The 13,094-nt window shown below is 39.3% G+C and overlaps 1 long non-coding RNA gene across 1 annotated transcript in view; it reads left to right on the top strand.

Moving 5' to 3' along the window:
• Window positions 1-11,973, top strand: part of LOC123784349 (uncharacterized) — a 109,314-nt gene extending 97,341 nt beyond the window's left edge. Inside the window, exon 4 of the long non-coding RNA XR_006777434.2 lies at window positions 11,850-11,973. This is a non-coding gene — a long non-coding RNA (uncharacterized LOC123784349). The remainder of the gene's footprint in view (window positions 1-11,849) is intronic.
• The last annotated feature ends 1,121 nt before the right edge of the window (window positions 11,974-13,094 follow it).

Here is a 13,094-nt window from a genome sequence, read left to right as displayed (position 1 = left end):
GCCTAAGGGAGGTCGGACAGGCACTTATGAAACAGAAATCTTGTCTATCTCTTAAGTAAACATTTATCAGATGGACTGGTGTATACATTTATCATATCAGGAAGAGCCAACCTTAATGTCAAATGTGACTTCTTCCAAGCATAAACAGATTGTTTTGTAAATATGAGGTGGCAGTGAAAACGATGAGAAAAACAAATTATCAAGAATCTACTTGTGCTAATCTAGATACTGTGACTAGGTACTTTCCACACACCATTTCTAGTCCTCAGAACAACCTTGCAAGGTAAATATCATTCTCCTTATTTTCCAGTAGAAGAAATTGAAACTCAGAATTCCTCTCCCAAGGATATACAGCTGATAAATGGCGGTGCCTGGATTAGAATACTAATTCTCAGGCTCATAATCATTAAGATTGCTGGCATTTATGTGTACATACTGATGGTCACATCTGGGACGAGCACCTTCCATATGTTATTTCTTCTAATAATAACTCCTGGAGTTAGTCATATCATGCCCACTCTATATATGAAGAAAGTGAAAGTGAATTTATAAAAAGATTTATTTATTTATTTATTTGAGAGAGCCGTGGCAGAGGGAGAGGAAGAAAGAGTCTCAAGCAGACACCACACTTAGCATGGAGCCAGACTCGGGGCTCAATCTCACGGACCTGAGATCACGACCTGAACCGAAACTAAGAGTCAGATGCTTAACCAATTATGCCAGCCAGGCGCCCCAAGAAAGTGAATTTTGAAGGTTAAATGACTCCATCAGAGTCATACAGTGGGTACGTAGAAGCTCTGGAATTTTAACTAGGTTATGAAAGAACATTTCTAATGCCTTCACCCATTCCACTAAAGCTCCGAAAACAGATTTCTTATGTCCTGCCCTATGCCTGTCTCAACTGACATTTTTCTGCCAAGCATGTGACAGGGTAAGTTCCATGTCCCACTATTGCCCCCAAGGGTCTGACTAATCCTGCTCTCTTCAAGGAACTGCTAACATCTCTAGTTTAAGCAATGTGCAAAATAACTGATGCGAATAAAATCTCTTCCCCCAAGGCCTCTCTTATGCACGGTTCATTTTCTGGACTCACAGGACCAAGAGGTGGCCCTGCAGGGTCAACCCATGAAATGTTGGTAAGTTCAGTGCTTCAGGGAAGCCACAAGCAGGATTTAATGGAAAATAGGCACATTTTATGGTGAATCAGTTTCGTTTCTGAGATCTCTTCACACAGTGTCTAAGGAGCAATGACAAGCTGGAAAACTAGATTGACAATTGATTCAGATGTCTACTGTTATATTCTCCTTCCTTCTGACACAACATGTTTGTTTCTTAAATAGCAGAATTACAGATCCTCAGGATTAAAGGTAGAGAGAAATAATTTCATATGTAGGTTGCATAGCAACTTCCTGGGTTTTAGTGAAGCATCTTTGACATTTTTGCGTTCAGAGAAGAACCCAAGAACGATGCGAAGGAGGGAAGAAACAGTTTCATTTTTATTTCTGGAGTTAGAAAGGTGGCAGACAATTTCCTTATTTTCTATTTGGATTCTCAAAATGCCTAGCTTTTCCTTTTATACTCACCCCTTAAACTGTCTCACCAAATAGAAAGCATGACTTTTGCTTAGAGTTCCTTAAAATAAATCTAAAGCCTACTAGCTAATTCCTAAATAGCAGAACAATGCAGTGACATACCTGTACAGCACACAAAAATACTGTTTTTATATGCTCTTGTTCACATGAACTAAAGAAGAAGTGCACGGGTAGAAATGGAACCCATTACTAATTAATGGTCAAGGCTCTGGCCTCTGTGAACAACTTCTACATCTGCACATTGGGGTAATCTATTTTAAGGATCTCTAATATTTTTCCAGTTTCTAAGATTTTTGTATATTCTACACAAGCATAAGATCATATTATAGATGATACCCAAGGAGAAAAGATGAGGAATTCCTCATCATAAACTGCTAACTTACGAAAAAAAATTTTTATCCCCACCTCTTTCTGTGTTTCTTACGGTTTGGGTTTTTTCTTCCCTGCCTTCCTAACTTCCTGAAACGGGATGACAGTGAGTTACCGTTAGCCATCTCTGTTAAGAGACCCTTTCTCAAGAGGGCAATTCAGCTGGCCCTGGCTAGCCTTTGACTTGACAGTGTCACTAGGGGGGAAAAAAAAAATCTCTGTCAATGATTTAAGGAAGTCCAGACTCAAGAGTGAAAGAGCAGAATCCAGGGGTTTGATCTGATTTTCCAAATCATCTAACAAGAATTGAGTATAAGCTCACAAGGAGGTCTTTCTATAGGCTAAGTTCTTCATTTCCTTCTTGTATCCCAAATAAGAGGAGGGAGTGTGGAAATTTCTCATGCAGAAGAGAAAGTAGGCATGAAGCCTGCATGCTCTTCTCCCATTCTTCAAGGAAGGGAGCACTTGTTCGTGATGAGTGCCTTCCTTAAGAGGGGCCCTTAGTATGGTAGAGCACAGGTAAAGAATGCCCTACCTTCTTTATTTCCTGATAAGAGACTAGGTTCACAGTGGCTAAATATCTCAAAAATAGCTAGATACTTACAGAATGAGTTAGTTCTACTAAGTCTAGTAGGTCAGTTCTAGATGTATCTCCTTTTTCTGTCCTACTGTGTTGGTTCCACTGTGTTAATAGAAGCAGGGCTTGGCTCTCTGAGGGGCTCACAGCCTAGAGCAATTGTGGACATTAAGTTAGGTTGATTTCCTAGTTTTGAGTAAAAGGATTTGAGTTGAATTACTAAGTATTTTTTAATGAAATCCTATTAAAAATAGTACTAAAAATTGTGCTATGAACATCCTTATTAGGAATTGGTGCCAGTTGAGTTTAATTGTACCTGTCAATTTTTCATGGCTTTATAAGTTAAATGTACTCGGAGAAGATGAGGAAGTTTGTATCTATAACAAGAGGGTTTTGGGTCCCCAGGAATAGGCATCCACCAGGAAGCAGCCTCTGATAGTAGCTTCCATACAGGGCACAAAATGCATCATTGGTAGAAGTGAAAACATGGCCTTTCCCTGAACTCCTGAGGGACCTAAGTCAGTGATGACAAGGTGTCATCTACACTACAATTTCTTTGGTTCGAATCAGAATATGTTGGGTAATATTCATGAAAATCAAATTATAATCGGGCAGTTGTTGTCTTCATAAAAGCCAGTATTTGTTGAAGTGAAGTAATAGCAGCCACAAGAACATAATAATGGAAGAAAAGGTGTGGGTAGACTTTTTTTTCCCCCTTTATTTTCACATTTTCTGTTTCCAGATTGCTGAATAACATCTGCTGGTAACTGAAAACTCAGCTAAGAAAACAAAAAACCCACTGGTCATGGCTGTGGAAACATACCGTGAATAACTCCTACCTGAACATGTATTTCCAAGGCATGTCAGAACATCCTCTCAGTTTGCCCTCATTTCCCTATTCCCGTAAATATTAAGGAGTATTCTTTCTTTTATAGGTTTTGCCTGTCCCTTCACCTGCAACTTACCAAGACAAAATAAGTATACCTTGGGAAATCCTATCAGTTTGGATTTGACATTTCTATTAATATTAATTTTCAGTTATACCAGATGAAAAGTAGACATGTTGCTCTCTCCCTTCTTTCCTTCCTCTCTTCCAACTTTCCCTTACTTCTTAAAACAAACAAACAAACAAACAAACAACTTTTATTTATATCAAAGACATAAATGTATGAAACTTCAGGAGGCATATAATCATGGAAAAAATCAATTCTTTGTCATTTCTGCCCATCTTCTTTTCCCCAAGGAAACTACATTCACCAATTATATAGCTGCTGAATTTTGTTTACCTTTACAGCTCTAGATGACACGTTTAAATAAACTTCTTGAATTTTCAGTTTTATGCATTATCAGGTTCTCATTGTAGAAAGTGAGGATTTAGTTCTCTTTCTCCCCCATTCCCGCCACGCCTGTGTACCCTCATCCATGCACCCATCTTTCCACTCTGGTTATTTTATCATTTTGTTTGGGTTAGTGTTCAGTGATATACTGAATTATTATAAGGGATATACACAGGTTTGCCATGTAGTAAATAACGATTACTTTTTCTTTCATGCATATTCTTTTGTTCGTGCTACATGACCATCATCTGTTTATGTCTGCTGGTCTGAGGTAGTAATCATGCCCCAGCTCAGAAACACCCGATTCAACACAAAATCTTTGCCAGCTGTTGGGGCATTTCCTAGCCATTTTATTGTACCTAGACAAATTTCTTCCCTGTCCTTTTGACTTCTCAAGTTGGAACTGGTTGTCGTCTATGCCCATTGCACAGCTGTCATTCCGGGATTGCCATTTATGTCATCTGGTGGAGTCCCTCCACCCTTTCTATATTGATCTCCTTCCCCTGCATTATGCCTTCCTCTTTCTTTTTCTTTTTTTTTTTTTTTTTTTTTAAGATTTATTTATTTGAGAGGGAGAGAGTTTGCATGCAAGTGGGGTGAGGGGTAGAGAGAGAGGGTGGAAAGAAGCAGACTCCCTACTGAGCGGGGACCCCAATGTGGGGCTCAATCTCACGACCATGAGGTCATGACCTGAGCCAAAATCAAGAGTTGGACACTCAGCCAACTGAGCCACCGAGATGCCTTGTATATACTTTCATAACTTTTGCTTTTTTTTTTTTAAATAGGAACTTCCTTCTCCTTTTTATTTATTTTTGAGAGAGAGAAATAGAGAGAGTGAGCTGTGGGGAGAGGGGGAAAGAGGCAGAGAGAAAATCTTAAGCAGTCTCCCAGTGCAGAGCCCCATGGGGGGCTGGTTCTGAAGACCCTGAGACCATGACCTGAGCTGAAATCAAGAGTCAGATGTTTAATCAACTGAGCCACCCAGATGTCCCTGATTTTGTTTTTTTAAGTGCAGTAAACCTATATACATGGAAGAAGAGATTAAAAGAGATAACACTTGACTTTTTATAAAATCCCAACACTGTCTTTTTTCTACCTTCGCCCACCCTGCTCCCTTCCATATTTTGTCATAGATGGGCTCCTGATAGTTAACAGGGGAACTATGTCTTAGAGGCAATACCACATTCAACACTTTAGTTATTTCTTTTTAAAAAAACAATACACTTTTCTCTTTATTGATTTGCTAGATTTTATCTAATCATTTCCTACTATAGAATGTTAGGATTTACTGTCTTTTATATGATCCCATCTTTCTCAACTCACTCTTCCCATTCTTCTCCATTCCCAATATATTTAAGTCATAATTCTTTGTTAAGTCAATATCTAGAGGTCATTATGGCTATGCAATTATTTTCAGAAGTAAGTCCCAAAGTGGTTGGGAGACAATTCTCCATGACTTTTTTGCATTTGTGCACATTGTATGACTAGAGACACTGACAGCTTTTGTTCCAGACTACCATTTCAAGAATGTATGTGTAGTCAGCAGCTTTGGAAGACGGCGATAGTGTCCCCCTCCAGGGCAGGGGACAGGTTTGTTTACTGTTCAGTATGTTAAAGATGATGGCTTCCTCAGGGGTGAAGATTGTGCAGGCTTGCTTTCAGCCCATTATAAAAGACTGGGCTTCCCTAAGCTCAGGGGTCCTCAGCTGTGATACAATTTCACAGCATGTGAAGTATCCACCTGGGCCGTTCTCTGTCACCCCCATGGGACATGGAGGGTAAGGGGAGTCAGAGCAACCATGAAGTTCACGCTGCTTGCTAGTCTGTGAGTTATAAAATTCTTCGCTTCTGGTCCAGGAGCCTCCAGTCATTTGTTAGCATCCATTGAAACTCTGGCAGGTGAATTTGCTGGCTTGCCAGTAGGATAAAGTCTCAGACTCCTTCTAGTCCTTTACAATAGTAAACTCTGGCTTCATTTCATTTCCTGTACTTTTTAGAAATTTCTCATATGTAGTACTTGCTTTTGTTTTTTCTTTGCTAAGTTTGAAACCTTTGATGAGATGCACTGAGAAAAGTATGCCATGATTTCCATGGTATCCCCCCCCCTTTTTTTTTAATTTTATTCATTTATTTGTCAGAAAGAGAGAGAACACAAGCAGGGGGAGCGGCAGGCAGAGGGAGCAGCAGGCTCATAACCTGCATCTGGCCCTGACACATGCTGTGAGGGTCGTCCAATAGAATGTGAAGCTTGTATTCTTTATTTTTATTTATTTATGTGTTTGTTTGTTTGAGAGAGAGCACGAGTGAGAGACAGAGAGAGAAGCAGACTCCCCACTAAGCAGGGAGCCTGATGAGGGCCTTGATCCCGGGACTGTGGGATTATGACCTCAGCTGAAGGCAGACATGTAACCAACTGAGCCATCCAGGTGCCCCGAAGCCTGCATTCTTTAAAACTAAGACATCAAAGACAGAAATACTGTTTTAGGTTAAAAGGATCTGAAGAGACATGAGAACCAAAACTAACACATGTTCCTTGGCACAACCCTAGACCAGAGAGGAAAAGCAAGCACTTTAGACAGTTGGCAAAATTTGGGTAGAAAAGTATCTTTGTTTGGGGGAAATATACACTAGATTTTTAAGGGGTAATGAGACATCATGCCTAAAGCTAGCTAGCTTTCTTTCTTTTTCTTTCTTTCTTTCTTTCTTTCTTTCTTTCTTTCTTTCTTTCTTTCTTTCTTTCTTTCTTTCTTTCTTTTCTTTCTTTCTTTCTTTCTTTCTTTCTTTCTTTCTTTCTTTCTTTCTTTCTTTCTTTCTTTCTTTCTTTCTTTCTTTCTTTCTTTCTTGATTTTAATTTTTTATTTGACAGAGAGAGCACAAGCAGAGGGAGAAGTAGGCAGAGGGAGAGGGAGAAGCAGGCTCCCCATGGATCAGGGAGCTCAATGCAGGGCTTGATCCCAGGACCACAGGATCATGACCTGAGCCGAAGGCAGACACTTAATGACTGAGCCACTCAGGTGTCCCTAAAGCTTGCTTTTCAAAGGTTCAAAATACAACTGATGGTAATGAGTGTATTAGCACCTACACACATGCATGCGTGCACACCCAGGCACACACACATGGGGCAGGGGAGAGAGAGAGAGAGGATGTTGTTGATGATGTATATTCAGGAAATGCTAATGTTTGGAAAATTTGAACAAAAAGGATACAGGAGATCTTTGTTCTTTTTTATTTAATTTTTTATTTTAAGTAATCTCTATACCAACATGGGGCTTGAACCTATAATGTTGAGATTAAGAGTCGCACGCTCCACTGACTGAGCCAGCCAGGCGCCCCAGGAGATCTTTGTTTTGATCTGGACATTTTGATATAAGTTACTTCAAAATAAAAGAGTGAAGCACTAAAATGCTGGTTGGAAGCCCTATGTTCACAGAAAGCTTATCAAGTGTCAGGTTTCATTGTGGAGCAATCAGGAAGGAGCTGGCAGTCTTGCTGTGGGACTCCTGGCTGTCCATATCTATAGGGCTAGACAGTTTCCCCAGAAGACTTTCTCTACTATTTCACATGACAGAGTGTAATCCTGACAGTCAGCCTTCTCAAGGCCCAGAATGGAAGGGGACTAGAGAGCTCCCTGAGAGTAGACTTAGTGAACATCTCAGTTTTCAGTAGGAATAGACTATCTTCCTTTTTTAAAAAAAGATTTATTTATTTGAGGGAGAGCAAGAGAGAGTCTCAAGCAGACTCCACACTGAGCACAGAGCCTAAGGCAGGACTTGATCTCATGACCCTGAGATCAGGACTTGAGATGAAACCAAGAGTCCGACGCTTAACTGTGCCACCCAGGTGCCCCAGAATCTACCATCTTCTATGAAACGTAGTCATGTGCCTGCATGGACTAAAGAGCCATGCCAGTTTCCATACTAAGACAAAATTTTAACAATTTCTTCTGTTTTCAGCCCTACTTGCAAACCTAGTGCCTTTAGAAGCCCGTGGTTCCTCTATTGATGGATATGTTCTGAGTTTCTGTGGCATGACTCAACTTGCTTATAGTTGGGATTTTTCTTCTTCAGGGACTTAGAGCAGAGGAAGCTAAAACCTATGTCATTTACAACTAGGTTATCAGCTTTCCATCTTCCACTGTTTTGTGGACCATAATAGTCTGCTGTCATCACCTCTTCCTTCTCTGTTTTTGTGGGATTATGCCCATAAAAATTTTTTTGTTATTTTAGTGGGATTTCAGGAAGGAGCAAAGAGAAATATGTTTTTTGTTTTGTGTTGTTTTTCTGTCTGCTGTAATTAACAGGAAGACCTTTCATTACCTGGGCTTTCTTTTTATTGAAGACTAACTTCCTATGAATGAGGAAATAGATGGTCTGTGTAATTATTTGGCACAGACTCCTGGCCAACACTAAAATACCATTATATAGGAAAGGAGAATTTTTTAAAGTTTTTTTTTTTTGTTTTGTTTTTTGTTTAATAAAAAGGAGGGAATTATTTCTTGGACACTGATTTTTTTATAAGTGAACTTTTTTTATGTGTGTTTCTCATTCTTGTACTGCTTTTTCTTCATATCCAGCTCATGTTTGGCTAAAATGGGCAGAGGAAGAATGTTCTGCTCATAGAATACTTTTATATTCCACATGTGTTCATAACAAGATAAAACTTTTATTCTATTTCAAGACCATGGATAGAAATAGCCTCCCCAGTTTTCTTTTATAATTTGTTTGAAATACAAATAGAGAAACTATTGACATGCTTAGAAGGGCTTTTTAAAACATATGTTCAACCTTAATTTTCATCTCTGAGAAAAAGGTCATTAAGTTTAATTGTGCACTGGAGGAGTCTGGAGGGGCTACAGTGAACTCACAGGGGCTCTATGACATATTTAAAACTTTCAAGGGAAACACATCTGTTGGCCACTAAATGAATTTGCTAGTGTCACAGAGCCTACGATTTCAACCTTGGATTGTGTTACATTGCTTTTATGGCAGACATATCTTTGTGAAGCTGAGTGTTCAGTGGTTGCTGTGAGAAAAAGCAGATAGCACATGAAAATCAATGTGGAAATGAGGATACCATTTCTAAGCTGATTCCAAAGGTTGAGTGTACAGTGCCTCTATTAGTCATGGTTCTCCAGAGAAACAGAACTAGTAGGATACAAAAATACATGCATACATACATACACACACACACATACATAGATACATGGATATAGAGACAGATATATTACGAGGGATTGACTCATATGATTATAGAGCCTGAGAAGTTCTGTGATCCGCCTGTCTGTTAGCTGGAAGCCCAGGAAAGTTGGTGTTGTAGGTTGAATACAAACCTGAAGACCTGAGAATGAAGGGAGCTAATGGTGTGAATCACGCTTTGAGTCTGAAAGCCCAAGAACCAGAAGTGCTGATGTTCGAAGGCAAGAGAAGATAGATATCCCAGCTTAGGCAGAGAATAGAGAGCAAATTTGCCATTCCTCTTCCTTTTTGTTCGATTCAGGCCCTCAACAGATTGGATGATGCCCACCTGAATTGGGGAGGGCAATCTTCTTTATTCAGTCTACAGATTCAAATACTAATCCCTCCCAGAAATACTGTCAGAGACACACCCAGAAATGTTGTACCAGCTCTCTGGGCATCCTTTAGCCCTGTCAAGTTGACACAGAAGTTAACCAGTACAGAGCCCAACAGGTGCATGGATCTCACGGTTAAGTGTAGTGATCATAAAATGTGTCCAAAATTATTTGATAATTTTTATTCTAAGAGATGGAGCCTAATTTTTCTCATCTTGAGTATGGGCTGAACTCAGTAACTAGCTTCTAAAAAGTCAAATATGGCAGAAGTGACTGTGTGGCTTCCAAGTCTATTTGATAAAAGGCATTGGAAACCCCTCCTTCCTTTCTCCCTTGGATCACTCATTTTTGAGGAAGCCAGCTGCCATGTTGTGAAGAAACTCTAGCAGCCCTGTGGAGGTGCCCATGTGATAAGGAACTGAGCCTGTTTTCCAATGGCCAACAGGAAACAAACTTTCTGCCAATAGTCATGTGAATGAGCCATCTTGGAAGTGGGCCTTCCAGCCCTACTTAACATCCTGACTGCAACTTCAGGAGAGATTCCAAGACACAGACACCCAGTTAAGCCCCTCCCAAATTCCTGATCCACGGAAAAGATGAGATGATGAATACAGTTGACACTTGAACAACTCAGGTTTGAATCCCATGGGTCCAGTTGTACACGGGTTATTTTCGATACAGTACAGTACTATAAATGTATTTTCTCTTCCTTATGACTCCCTTTTCCTCCCTTCCTTCCTTCCTTCCTTCCTTCCTTCCTTCCTTCCTTCCTTCCTTCTTTTTTTTTTTTAAAGATTTTATTTATTTATTCGACAGAGATAGAGACAGCCAGCGAGAGAGGGAACGCAAGCAGGGGAGTGGGAGAGGAAGAAGCAGGCTCATAGCGGAGGAGCCTGATGTGGGGCTCGATCCCATAACACTGGGATCACGCCCTGAGCCGAAGGCAGACGCTTAACCGCTGTGCCACCCAGGCGCTCCTCTTTTTTTTTTTTTTTTAAGATTTTATCTATTTGTCAGAGAGAGAGAGAACAAGCAGGGGGAGCAGCAGGCAGAGGGAGAAGCAGACTCCCTGCTGAGCAAGGAGCCCAATGCGGGACTTGATCCCACTGTCCTGGGATCATTCCATGTCGAAAGCAGATGCCCAACTGACTGAGCCACCCAGGCATCCCAACTCTATTTGTTTTTTAAGCCATTAAATTTGGGGGGTAATTTATTAAACAACAGTTGATAATAGGTAAGTGTGGAATGATGAAATAAAATATTTTTTCTTTCTGTTTATGTGTTTTTTTTTTCAAATAGCTGTGAAGTTGTTAGAAACTACTTTTTTTTTTTTTTTTAGAACTTAAATACTTCTTCAGTTGATAGATCTAACTACTTAATAAACAGAACTTTGGGTATTTATTTTGGACTGGAACATCATGAAAAAAGATGAGACACTTTCCTGAGACACTGTGCTATTCACTGACAAAGTTTGAGAAACTCATCATTAAATTAAAGATAGTTGCTAAATCTTTTTTCCCTTTAATTTGTTTAGGCATATACATAATTGTTACCTATTTTTGGAATGAAAAAGTTTATTATTTTTGATTCTGAACACGTTTTTTATTGATTATGTCCATAGAGCCATGGAAATGGAGAAAAAATTACATGTAGAGTTAAGGTCCCTCAAGAAAAGTGATGATTTGAGAGTAAATTGATGACCATTCAATAAATAAAATGAAATTATTGTTTTATAGATATCAATATATCTATGTTTGGGCTAATATAAAATTTAGGGATAAATTAATTTGCACATACGATGAAGCATGTAAATACTAGCTTGTGGGTATAGCAATATATGCCTTCAGAGCAGAGGTCTGTTTACTGTGAATAAGAAGAGATGAAGCACCCCCTAGTGGCAGTGATTGATATAATTCATGGCAGAAAAAAACCTACAAGTTCCTTCCTTTACCTTGAGACAGTGTGTAAGGTACTTAGCTGTTTTCTTTATTTCATTTCATTGATAGTATTAAATCCTTGGTTATGACTTTGGATTTGAAGGTTTAAAGGCAAACACAACACCCATAGTTGTTTTTTTTTTTTTTAGCCCAACTCAACAGCATTGGGTAGCTTTATTTTACATAAGAAAAACAAAAGCTTTTCATGTTAATACATTGTAAAAAAAGATTCAAACTTGATGCTGTATGAATTTTTTTCAAAGCAGATTACATCAGCATTATGCAGGAACTTCCAAGCATAAGGTGCTCTTCACATTTGAATTGACTTGGTTGTAGTATAGCGTCTACCAGCTTTCTTGTCAAAAAATTAAAACACTAACTGCGTGCCGCATGCTTAACTATGCAGGGGGTTGTGGGAAGAGGCAGCCAGGGATTCAAAAGCCAACAAGGTGTGGTGTGTTTCTGCAGGTAGCTGGGGTTCTGCTGATGCCGAAGGAGCCCATGCAAAGCACCTCGCCTGGCCCAAGGAAACAGACAAGGCCTCCAAAGGAAGAAGCATATAAAGCCTGTCAGCAAGAACTGACCTGGTAAAGTTGTTTAGCTCTCTTGATTTATCCTAGTTTTACAAAATGACAGTTTTGATAAACTGTTGCTTAGACTAAATATAAATTGCTCTAACAAAAGGATAACAACCATGCTTTGTGAATTTGCTAATTCCTCTACTATTTGTACTTGTAATGGGAATATCTGTTCTATTTGTTTCCGAGAACGATGACATTATCAACTCTCTGAACCACGGGTCATTTTTCACTAGGAAGACTTCTCCAAGTGTTTACTTAACCTTGTCTTCAGAATTGCCACCCATCTATTCTCCAAGGGTGATTAATCATTTATGCCATGTGACTAGAGGTTGATTAATTTAGTCCACAGTGCCGTTAACAGAGAACCTCATTTTAAAAATGCAAAACGATCTCAGTTAATTTTTAACAAGAATTAATAACAATTAGTTTACACTTATGGGTAAGTATAGTTTGTAGACACATGTGAACTTGGTGTAATTTTAGGACCCAACAGCATGCTATTTAGGATTTCAGCCTAGTTGCACAAATGTCTGTTCCCCACAACAGACTGGAGCTGTGTTGTACCCCTTGTCCTGGTTCCAGAGGTTATAGTTACCCATAGAGAAGTTGATAGGAAATACAGGAAGCTAATAGATTAGAAATAAAATTTTTTAATGAATACCATATTTTTACTCATCAAAGAGAAGCCTTAAAAGTTATTATGTTAGCTTTACTTAGATAATATAACAGAAAAAATAAGTGAATTTCAAACATGTAACAAGTGATTTGGCAATTATATATTTGTTACTAGTTATTTCTTTTAATCATGAGTCAGAATTCAAAATTCTTTAAGGTAGGTGGGTTGCAAAGCTAGCAAATAAGGAATAGCCTGTGTTCAGGACAGCCTGGACACTGTCAGATCTAAAGAAAGTTTCTATTCTAAGTATTCTTTTGGTTGCAAGTGAAGAAATCCAATTCAGCCTTATTTAAACAAAAAGTAGGTTTATTGGCCTGTGTGGCTGGAGTGAGGAGGAACTGGTGTCAGGTACAACTAGCTGGAAGAAGAAACAGAATGGTCATTCCTTCTCTTTCCATCTCTGCTCAGCCATCCCTGGGCTTTCTATGTGTCGACTGACCTGGGTTGGTTAGAGGG

The sequence above is a fragment of the Ursus americanus genome, chromosome 4, assembly GCF_024610735.1.
Source record: "Ursus americanus isolate L20-20 chromosome 4, mUrsAme1.1.p, whole genome shotgun sequence".
NCBI classification, from domain to species: domain Eukaryota; kingdom Metazoa; phylum Chordata; class Mammalia; order Carnivora; family Ursidae; genus Ursus; species Ursus americanus.
This window is presented reverse-complemented; position numbering and strand designations above follow the sequence as displayed.